The sequence below is a fragment of the Schistocerca serialis genome, chromosome 6 (assembly GCF_023864345.2).
Source record: "Schistocerca serialis cubense isolate TAMUIC-IGC-003099 chromosome 6, iqSchSeri2.2, whole genome shotgun sequence".
NCBI lineage: Eukaryota > Metazoa > Arthropoda > Insecta > Orthoptera > Acrididae > Schistocerca > Schistocerca serialis.
The window spans coordinates 473,042,104-473,054,863 of record NC_064643.1 but is presented as its reverse complement, the minus strand read 5'-3'; positions in this window follow the sequence as shown (position 1 = coordinate 473,054,863).

Below are 12,760 nucleotides of genomic sequence, written 5' to 3'. Positions count from 1 at the left end.
GACTTTCACCTTAATGATGAACAAACGAACTCAATTGTCTCGTCTGTTAACTTGACGACAATTGATGACGCAGAATGCTCTATGGTAATGAGCGCTGTAGAGCTTAACACACCCGATTTGGAAAATTCAAGTAATGTACAGTCAAATCTGTCTAATGAAAATGAACAGATCACACAAAGTAGGACAGATGTATTTAATTCCGAAATAATGTCTGACAGTGTATGTCCGACTGACAAACCTTTTTCTAAATTACAGAATGACCAAATGGTCACGGAAAGCGAGAGAGTTCTAGATCCACCACTAAACAGCACAGAGAATATAAACGCTAGTTTTGACTTGGTACAAATTATGAGAAGTTTACTACAACAGCAAAGTGAGAAAGCAGACAACAATTTCAAACACTTAAGTGAAAAACTTGACAATAATGACAAAAAACAAGACAAACTTAGTGAACAAATTAGAGACGTTGCCGCGCAGTGCCATGACACTAAGGAACAGTTGCGCGTAGAAATTGAGGCTTGTTCACAAAAAAATAGCGAAGAAATAAAGTCTGTTGCGCAAGAATTAAGGGAAATGCAAACAGCCGCGACAGATACACTCAGAGACGAAATTAGCAGAGTCGCTAAACAATGCTCTGAAAAAGCTGCACAATTACGGGACGAGTTTAGAACAATGACGGTAGAACTTTCGCGCACTATGGACGCAAAGATAGACGCGAAATTCGAACAGCAGAACACTCAGATTAACGAGCGCTTTAATCAGCACATACAGAACAGTGATACGCGTTTCCGCAGATTTATTCAAGATCAAAACAAAGTAAAACGACAAGTCATGGAAACAATCACTGCACAGAGACAAGAGGACAAACGTAAAATATTCGCGAAAGCGAAGACGTATGTAGACAATAATATTACTACAGTGTCCGACAAAATTAATACCATAGAACAATTGAACGCGGAATTACGGGGTGAAATTTCTGATCTTAAAGCAAAAACGGATACACACACAGTAAATATTCAAACAGTGACAGATAGATTCGAACAACTAGATCTAACACAGGATTGCGATGTCATCAAAGCTGATGTTAAAAAACTGAGCGAAACTACGCGCAAGTTGCAAAAACAGATTAATGCGTCTGATTCTAAAACCGATGATCAGGTTAAAATACTGACTGAAAAATGTGATGAATTGGCCAGTCGTATTGATGTTATCGAAAATACTAATGACAATAAATCAGACGATACTGCACCGGTTTCTTTTATCCAAACACCTGAATTTCAAAATTTACAGCAGACAATTAATGAAATCGATTCATCTAACAACACGTTACGTCGGAAGTTATCAAATTTACAACAAGAAGTAACAGAGATGAAAAACATGTCAGTTAATAACATACCACAACAGACGCCACTTTATGAACATGTGTCAGACTCACGCAGCGCGTATAATTTGGGTAATCTACAGAGAGTACGGGACTTAGATTCCGATCAACCGCAGTTCAATAGATTCTCTTACGATCCTGAACCTGTTTCATTACACAGAGATGATAATTTCGACTATAAACATTTTCTGTCAGTAAGAAAGTTCAAAATATTTAAAAACGATAGAACGCAGATTCACCCACTGGATTGGATTCAACAGTTTAGCTTTGCTCTTCCACCGACTTGGCCTGTAACACATAAACTTGAATTTATTTGCAGTTTTTTGGAAGGCGAACCGGCAACTCGTATGAGACCGATCGCGAGACAGTGTTACTCGGTAGAGGAATTTCAGAATGCTTTTCTGTCAGCGTACTGGTCGAAGACGACACAGCGCGGAATTAAAGACCAACTAATTAGTTTGCCAAACTATGAAAACTCAAATTTTCCCAGTGTAACGCAATTTTTTGAGCATATGGTACAACAAAACCAGTACCTAAGTGAACCGTACAGTGAATCCGCACTTATACAACTATGCATCTCTAAATTACCACGGTCATTACGAGTGTCACTTCTAACGGGCCAGCAAAAAGAAAACATTTCAGCATTCAGAGATCTTTTACAGCTCTTGGAAGTACAGCAATCTGATTATTCTTTTGTAAACAAGAACTTTTTGAGTAACAACCAAGGTCAACAACAGTACTACAATTATGATCAGGGACGTAATTCCAATCGGAAAGATAACAGACGTTTTAGGAACGACAACTACCAACACTTTAATAACAGGCAAAATTCTAATTATCAATACCGTCAAAATTTTCAGCAACAGGAACAACACTTTAGTAACAATAGAGGTGTTTCACAACAACAACATCAAAACCAGCCGGTTAACATACCTAACCAACAATGGAATACACAAGGTCAACCAGGCTTTAATGTTTCGCCGCGTGGACGTATAGCCCCTGGTCCAACAAATAGTAACGTACGTCAGCAAGGAAACAACTACGTACAAAGAAGACAGTATTTCAATTCCTATCGTAATGCACCGTATAGGAATGACTATTACGACAGACGTAAAAATAATGAAGACAATTTTCAGCGAACGTCTAACAACAGTCGGTCATACCAACAGCAAAATCATACGCAAGAACATATTCTCATGAATGAACCCGACAGTAGGTACCATCCAGAGCGTAACACGCCTGGAAGAAGTAATAGGACAGTTCAAATAGTCGAAATGCCACAGAATCCTCCTAATAATAATAACACGTCAGATAGAATCTGACTAAATACTGCACAGGACGCATCTTCTAATAACACAAGCACTACCTTTGACACGCAAAATGTTGTTCACGAAAATGTAATTACTTTTGACGACATCAGAGACACTCTTTTACAGGAAAGACCAGTTATTCAGAAAACCATTTCACATCCTGTTATCGAAATTAAAATTGGTTCATCGAAATTCTCAGCAGTAATTGATTCCGGATCACCTATATCAGTAATAAATGAGGAGACTTTTAATGAGTGCAACAAAGAGAATGCTTATCCGACGTTACCTTTAGGCAAAACAAAAGTGAAAGGAGCAGTATCGAGTAAAGGTGTAGACGTTAAATTACAGACGCATTTATCATTTTGTATTGGAGGTCATACTTTTCACTCTAATTTTTGGATTGTTCCTTTATTGACAACAGACGTTATTTTAGGCACGAATTTTCTGGTACAACATGAAGCAGTCATTGATTTTCAGAATTCTTATTTAATGTTAAAGGATGAAAATGTACAACTTGCTTTAGAATTTCAGCACTCTTTATCTACGGAAGAACAAACAATTAACCGCACAGAGGTCATTTCCGCAACACGTAACATGGACTGTAATCCCACATTGTTCGCGGATACGTACGTACATAACTATAATACTCCAGACGAAGCTGACTACGACGTTATGCAGTTAATTTCTGATAAGGTTAAAGAGAGCAGTGCAACTACAGACGATGAACGAACGCAATTACACAAAATTCTTTTACAGCAAGCTCCAGTTTTTGACAACATTCCTGGTACTATGTCCGGCTTTATGTATGAATTTCAAGTCAAACCGCACGACACATTTAAAGCAAAGCATTATCCCATTCCATATATTCACAGAGAACAGGTTAAAAAAGAGCTGCAAGATATGCTTGATCAGGGAATTATTGAACCAGCAGTTAGTCCGTACATAAACCCGCTACATATTGTTAAGAAAAAAGATGGCTCACTTCGCCTTGTACTTGATTCACGTCATATTAATGACATTATTATTAATGAAACAGATCGACCACAGACATTAGAGGAACTTTTACAGAAATTTCACGGTACAGCTATTTATTCCACATTAGATTTGAAATCGGGATTTTGGCAAATTCAACTTCATCCGAATTGTAGAAAATACACAGCTTTTCTCTGTTTCGGCGACTGTTATCAATTTTGCAAATTACCATTCGGCTTAACTATTTCCTCTGCAGCTTTTATTCGCGGTTTGAGCACTATACTTCCGACAGAACTAAAAGACAGAATTACGACGTATGTAGACGACATTCTTATCGCAGAAGCTAACTGGTATGAACACAATCTGATTCTTGAACAACTGCTGCAAACTTTTCATGCACAAGGACTTACAGTTAACCTCAGTAAATCGCATTTTGGCAAAACTTCCATAAAATTTCTTGGACACGTAATTTCAGCAGAAGGCATTGCGCCTGATCCAGAAAAACTTCAGGCTCTACGTGACATTAGTGTTCCTACGACGAAGAAGCAATTACGCAGTTTTTTGGGCTTAATTAACTTTTTTCGTAAATTTATTCATCATTCTGCTTTAGACACGCCTAGACTATGCCAATTAACAGGTAAAAACAGTATTTGGTCTTGGGATAAGCAAGCACACTCTGAATTCATGAACCTGAAACATGCTTTGTTGAATGCACCACTTTTATCGCATCCAGATCTTACTAGAAATTTTTCCATTGCTACCGACAGTTCCAACACCGCTTTAGGCGTACACATTTTCCAGGAAATAGAAGAAGATGGTTCTACAGTAATTAAAAACATCGCATTTGCAAGTCGCATTTTGTCACCTGCTGAACGAAATTATTCCGTCACAGAACTTGAAACATTATGTGTTGTATGGGCTTTCTCGAGATTTAGGCACTTTCTTTACGGCAGACATACCACCGTCTACACAGACCATAGAGCGATACAATTTTTACTTTCAGCTAAATTCACTCACGACAGGTTAAGCAGATGGAAACTATATTTACAGGAATTTAATTTTACAATAGTTCACATTCCCGGTACGCAAAATGTTATAGCAGACGCACTATCGCGTTCTCTCAGTAACAATCAGCAAGACGTAGCAACCAACTTCTGCAAAGCAAATTTCAGTGTCATGTACATTCAGCAAGTTGCATTTGAAAATTTTATTTCATCGTCATTACAGGACATAGCACAAGAACAAAATAAGGACAATGTGTGGAAAGAAATTAAACACCTTTGGCAAGATAGGAAAAATGTTACGATTAGGAACCACTACACTGTACGCAATGACATTCTGTTTCGCCGCTCTCATCCTGACAGCAACATTTGGTTATTATGCATTCCTGACGAACTGGTTAACAAACTAATTTGGTACACTCATTTAAGTTACGCACATTACGGAGCACGAAAATGTTTTCTTATACTGAGACAGAACTGTTATTTTACCAACATGGAAAAACGTATACGACGAGTTTTAGCGTCTTGTAAAATTTGCCAGAAAGCTAAATCAGACACCACTTCACATATTCCTCCTTTATATCCCATTATACCTGTGAAATTAAGACACATGGCCGCAGTAGATATTTTTGGTCCGATTCCGAGAACTAACAGAGGTTTTTGCTACATTTTTGTCGCTGTTGAGCTCACTTCAAAATTTGTTACTTTCACTCCGTTACGCAAAGCTACTGCTAAAACTGTTTCGAAAGCATTTGTAAAACATTTTCTATTTCATGTAGGGCATGTAATGAAAGTAATTTCTGATAATGGATCTCAATTTCGTAGTAGTGTATGGACACGCATGTTACGAGCTAGAAACATTTCTCCGATCTATATATCCAAGTACCACGCTTCTTCGAACCCTTGTGAAAGATTAATGAAGGAAATTGGTAAGCTGTGTCGAATATACTGCCACAAAAGACATATTGATTGGGATACACACATACTCTCATTCCAAGATGTAATTAATTCCATTCCAAATGAATCCACTATGCTATCTCCGACTGTTATACTGAAAAACGTTGAACCACCGAACAAAATTAAAGAATTAATAGACTTCCCCAAAAATCGTCGCCTACGACACCACGAAATAATTGACATTGCGCTGAACAACATCAAACGTGCCGCAGAGCGCCGGAGAAGACAGCAAAAACAGGTTTGTACACGCCGCGACTTTCACGTTGGACAGAAGATATTAGTACGTACACACTATTTATCCAGCAAACTAAAAGGTAAGTGCAGTAAATTTGAACTTCTATACGCAGGTCCGTATCGGATTCGCAGCATCCCTCACCCCAATGTTGTACACGTCGAAACTTTGAGAACCAGAAAATCGAAAGGCAATCACCATATCTCAAACATTAAACCGTTTATTGAGTGAAACCACTGTATGATTCAACACACTATGATACCATTTACTAATGCAATTAATTCACCTGACTAATTATTGATGATTATCGTATTTTTTTTCTTGGCAAGTGCCCGGCAAGGTAAGGTTAGCAGGTCGCTTTTCTTGTCGTTACACATCAGACCGTGCACATTTTCCATTTTTTGTGTATATGACTGTACTCCAGTTTTGTTTGTATGCACTATGAAATAGTTAAGATATAACACACACCAGTTGACTTTGACATTTTTTTTTTTTTTTGCCTTATGACATCTCAACATCGTGACTGTTTCACATTTTTTTTGCTACTGCATTGTATTATTCTGTGTACATTTTTCGCATACGAACACTGTCAATGTCTTGGACATATTACGTTTTCTGTCATGTTATGCTGTATGGTTAATTGTGTCTCCATAAACCAGTCATTATTTAGTGGGTATAGGATTTAAATGCAAGACATTAATCTTTGTTCATCCATTTCAGAAAGGAATGATGATTCTAAGAAATAAATTTAACATAAATGGGAATTTCACCTACGGAATAAACGAAAGGAGATGCAATAACTTTATGAGGAAGAGTAAAGGGATCAGGATTAACAAGCATTAACAAGACTATACTATACTCATCACAGAATAGCAGTCTTAACTAATTTTTTCTTTCAGAATACAAGGTGATTGATGCAGGCTGTCAGAGAGAACTACACATCTTAGTTTTAGTGATGAAATATGCTAGAGATAAGGAATAGTTATGTAATGAGTAATGAAGTGATTTTTTGCAGATGATAGTGAATACTGATGAATAATGATGAAGGAAATGGTATTATGAATAATGAAGTTTTTCTTTACAGGTGGTGATAATAATGAAGTTATGATAATATGGATAATGAAGTGATGGATAATGAAGTTTTTTTCTTTACAGATGAGAATAATGTTGAAGTAATGTATTTATGCTACGTAGTTATTTAAGTATTTGTTGCAGTTTGCTTTGACAGCAGGTGTTACATTGCATAGTAGGATGACGGAAAGTTTTGGAAAGGACAGCTATGGAACACATTTTATACACATTTCACTACTTGTTAATTCGAAGTTCACTACTTTTCAGCATAGTGTGCGTTTCTTCTTTCAGGTCAATAATCCGTTTTTATATTTTTCCAGGAGAAGTTTTTCATGACACTTACTAAACCTGTTACTTATTATACCTGTTCTAGTACTTGCATTTTTATATTTTTTACCCATTTGTGTTTATCATTTATAAATGTGATCACATGTACTGCCTTGTTACATAATCTTGCTACAGCTGACTCATGACGAATGACGTTACCTATCCTCATTTGCAGCAATAGGTCAAAAGCAAAAAGTATTATGCCTCAGCAATTAATTATCGATCCCAACGCAATGCATTGCTACCAAAAAAAAATGTATTACCAATCCCACATAATGTCACTAGTTTATGATAATTCTGAATAATACTGATTAACTCTGAATAGCACGTCACTCGAGTAATGACCTCTTAATGAGACTGTATTCAAAATAATGCTTTGTCACTAGCTAATAACTGCCACTGTTTATTGTAATGCCTGTGATTACTAATGATTTGACTGTAATTAACTGATTTTTAATAATGACTTTGTAATGATCTGAATAATACTGACTGATGAACTATGTTTTATTCTATTCAATACTTGATGGCCACTGAGTGCCAATAATTAATGTCAATCAACGAAATTGTTATTAATTATGCCATTAATTAACTCTTGTTTTCAATGTTCATACTTTGTAATTGGAAATAAATGTGACTGTTTCATAATGCTTTGTAATTAGGAAAAGACTAATGATTCTTAATAGATTGGAATGACACATAATTAATTAACTATGGTACTGTTTAATAATGCTTTGTGATTAATTAAGGCTACAAATGATTAATTAATTAACTGTAATTAGACAAATGATTAATTAACGACAAATGATTAATTAACTGTAATTATACAAATGATTAATTAACTGTAATTAGACAAATGATTAATTAAAAACAAATGATTAATTAACTGTAATTAGGAGAAGGTTAATGATTCTTGATTATACTCTGTAACTGAAAGGAATGCGATTATTTCATAATGCTTTGTAACCAGGAAAAGAAGGCTACTGATTCTATGTAAAACAATCAATGAACATTTTTCTGTAATACTACATACTTGGTACAGAAATGTTCAATAACTGGGCTATGAATGCCACGAACTATCAATGAAGACTGTAATTGTCAATATTATGTGACTTGATGTCCTTCACCTCATAAGCTGACTACCCTGAATTACTGCAATGTCCATTTGTCCTGTTTATCCCAGTGATCATGGAGCACTATATTTGGTTTTGCACTAATTCTACGTTGGTGTGCCTTGTAAGAGTGTGGTGTTGACACGACATGCTGTCCACCACCATGAGCGATGAAGACATTATTATGGTCCCACTGTTTGGTGTACCTAATGTACTGCCAAAATGAAAACATGGAACATTACTACGACAGTTCAGTGTCTTGGCTACACTGATAAATTCTGATGGGAAAAGAACTTCAAGTTGTGTCACTTGGTGTTGTACTACTGTGGAAAGATATGGACTTTCAGAGCAGCTGTGTGCAATCTAAAGTGCTACAACCATGATGCAATCCTTCCCTTTCCTATCCTGATTCTTGTCACATAAAAAAAAATTTTTTTTGGTAACATCATTTATGTTCATAGGTTATACATTTTTCGATTCGCTAAACTCCAGTGTGAGTACACTTATGTCACTGGTCGACATGATGTTTGCCATTATGTTTCTTTGTTGTGAAAATACTAAAGACATTTTTCAGTGCATGTGCACTTTGGACATGAATTTTTTTTTTTTTGCCATTATGTTTATTTGTTGTGAAAATACTAAAGACATTTTTCAGTGCATGTGCACTTTGGACATGAATTTTTTTTGCCATTATGTTTATTTGTTGTGAAAATGCTAAAGACATTTTTCAGTGCATGTACATTTGTCAACATAATATTTTTTTGCCAGTCTGTTTATTTGTTCTGAATATGCTAAAGAATTTTTTCAGTGCCTGTGCACTTTGTTATCTGTCAAATAATTTGTATATACTTTTCTGATTTGCTACTATGTTTTGTACTCACATTTTGTCTTTGTCTGATATATTTTGTACTTAGTGCGTGTGCACAACATTTACTTTATGTACTACATCTAATTATTCTTGCCAGTCTGTTTATTTGTTCTGCATATGCTAAAGAATTTTTTCAGTGCCTGTGCACTTTATCTGTCAAAAAGTTTGTATATACTTTTTTCTGATTTGCTACTATGTTTAGTATTCACATTTTGTCCTTGTCTGATATATTTTGTACTTAGTGCGTGTGCACAACATTTAAATATTCTGTAAGTTGTAGGATTTTGTTAATTAAAGAAAAATTTTGCCGCGCTTGGCAAGTCCAAATGACTCACCATCGCTGCCAAATTTTTGCCCCCCGAGTGGAGGGTTATGAAACACGTATGTAACGCAGCAGCGATGGCGAGGCATTGTAGCATCTGTGACCAGAGAGTATGCGCTTGACCGCGCGAGTGTTGCGAGCGGTTCTCAGTCAGTCAGTAGTCGTTGCTCAGTCTGTTAGTAGCTGTAGGCCAGTGCAGTACAGTAGTCTTTGCGAGTTAGTTGTCGCTAAGTAGCAGCCCAGTGCGGTTGTGTGATGTAGGCGGTCGGCAACAATGGTCAAGATGAGGAATAAGGTATACTGATAATTAATATAATCATTAGATAATGAAAAATTTTATTTATTGTAATTATTCTCCAACAAGTCTCCCAATAATAATTTTTTTATTTCAAAAGCATTTTCTCAAAACTTTAATTTTTTTTGAACTAAAGATCTCGTTGCACTTCCCATTTCATTCCACTTCTTTTTGAAGAAAAATTTCACTAGAATCACAAAAAAAAAAGAGAATATTATTATTTGCAATGCAGTTCCTCCAAGCGGTGCGCAACAACAAGAGCAGATATGTGACATCCATTTATTCTGAGGTAAGACTTTAATTCTGATCGTTTTTCACAGGGCCAAAGACCGATATTTCGGTTTAATTGAATTTTCTTGTCACTGAATGGACTTTACTTTTGAAGGATTTATATTTGAGTCAGATTGCGAATTTCACTTTTTTGTTGCCATTGTCAGTACATTTGTTTGTGGGCAGGTTACGCATAGAGCCATGTCCATCAGCATTTCTAATTAGTATTGCTATATTTTCTTTTTCTTTAAAATTTTGTGGGGAGGTTACACTTGGATCCCATTTCTATTGAGTATTGTCTTTTTCTTTTAAATTGCGGTGGGGAGGTTACAATATGAAGCAGTAACTGCACAAAAAAGAAAATTATTTTGCGTAAGGAAAACTTATATTACAGTGACACGTTCCGCATCATTACGAAATGTCGTATTCGTGATCTATGGGACAAGCGAACACAAGGACAACCTTAACTCAGTATATATTGGAAAACATTCGAGTGCTAATTTTCTGTGGACTTCGGTAAAAAAACTAAAAACAAAAATAATAGGCGGGTTTCGAACACGGGAAAGAATGGAGGGGGGGGGGGGGGGGGGGTGGCGGTGTAGTACGGCGACGCCGGCCACTGTGCCACCGCTTCGATTCATGCGCTTATTGGGTGAAATGCATATAATCGCTTCGAAAACTTGGACTGTCGTTTATTTAGAAACAGACGAGTAGCTATCGGTAAGACGAGACTCGTGTTCCCTTATTTTGAAGCCTCTTCCACAGAGCGAAGTTTCTGGGAAATCGGGTTACGGCACTTGCGTGTTTCCTCGTTAGGTGTGATAATACTACGTCATGTTTTTGGAAGTGTTGTTCTTTTCTCTTTTCACTAGTGCAGCACACATGATGTTTGCACTTGCGGTGGTCTCTAGCTAGATACTGGCAACGCTTTCGCGCCGCTCCCGCGTACGTCGTACACGGCAGGTGGAGCGGCCCGCTACACAGCCGGTGGAGCCTCAAAAAAGGCGCGGCTGTCAGCCGCCCGACTAGTTTACCGACGCCGTCCATCACGGCCGCTCGTGGCAAAGTGCGAGAAACCGACACGACGACCGGGTGACTCGCCGGCGCTGTTTACGTCCGCGGGACCCTGGCGTTAGGAAACGCTTCATTTGCATAACTGTCCAATATTTTAAGACAGACCTGTTAATGGAATGGCGAACATTCAGCCAGCGCTGAATAAACAATCAGTGCTGTTTTTTTTCCTAACTCGCCTACTATGAGTTTGCCGCTCAACAAAACGGTACGCCAGAGTTACGGATGGCCAGGGCGCAGTGGGGAGTTTCCCCGCATCATCTGTCACAACCGTTCACGATGCTTTCCTGAGCAGAAAATACACTAATGGCTAGAATAAGCTATGGCAGATTTGTTGCTGTAGCGGACGCCTGGAACGAATACGACCAAAAAGAGAAACGGGCATTACTTCTGGACATACTAAATGATCAAACGTTTGGCTAGAGATGTCAGATATAGGTACAGTCTCATCACTTACTGCAAATTTCATGTGAAACTGTTCCTCATCTCATCTTTGTCAGATTAGTCACCCATTAAGCTAAGAAGACGAGTTGAGTATTTTCTGCCATTCATCTTAAATGAAACTTAATTGTGTTTACGTATTTGTCACTTATGCTTAGTCTGCTGCAGAAGACTAGAGAATAATTATGCCTTAAATAAAAACTGCTTATTCGAGTCATTGTCCGTCTGCGGGATGGCCATCATCAGATCTCCTGCCATTATTTCGTTGGTAATGTATTTGATCACGGATGGAAGATTGTAAAAAATTTAACAAGGACACTGATTTAGGATGCGTACATAATAAATAACTGAAAGACAGGATTTCGGAGTTTGCAGCTGAAGAGCTCTGCAGGAACGATGGATTGGATACTTTTACAGTAATTGAGACGATCTGTGTATGCTGCAGGTGCAGGATGTGTGGATTGCTGGAATGATTTCATGGTCTGGCAAGGGAGAGGTGGTTATAATTACCCTAGAAAATGTGGCGAGCATAGAGCTATTAAAAAGGTGGAACTTAAGAAGCGTCATGCAAAGTAATACCCCGGAATTTTTTATTCTGTTCTGACTATCGGTTAAGATACTAATCGTCATGCATATTACTTGGTCGACTTTCCCGCTTTACTGACGCAGGCTACAACCCTATGCACCTAGAAGGCACTGAATTGTAGCGTGTAAGATGGCAGTGTGTGACGTAATTAGGTTGGTTCAAATGGTTCAAATGGCTCTGAGCCCTATGCGACTTAACTTCTGAGGTCATCAGTCGCCTAGAACTTAGAACTAATTAAACCTAACTAACCTAAGGACATCACACACATCCATGCCCGAGGCAGGATTCGAACTTGCGACCGTAGCGGTCGCTCGGCTCCAGATTGTAGCGCCTAGAACCGCACGGCCACTCCGGCCGGCGTAATTAGGTCACTGCGTGAGAAACAGCGTACAGTGATCGAGTTTCTAACCGCAGGAAACATGCTTCCAATCGAAATCCATAGAAGAATGACAGCTTCTTCAGCATCACAATTCTAGACCACACACGAGCGCTGCGACGCCTGTAACAATCCGACGCCTTGGGTTCACTCTCATCGATCATCCTCCAG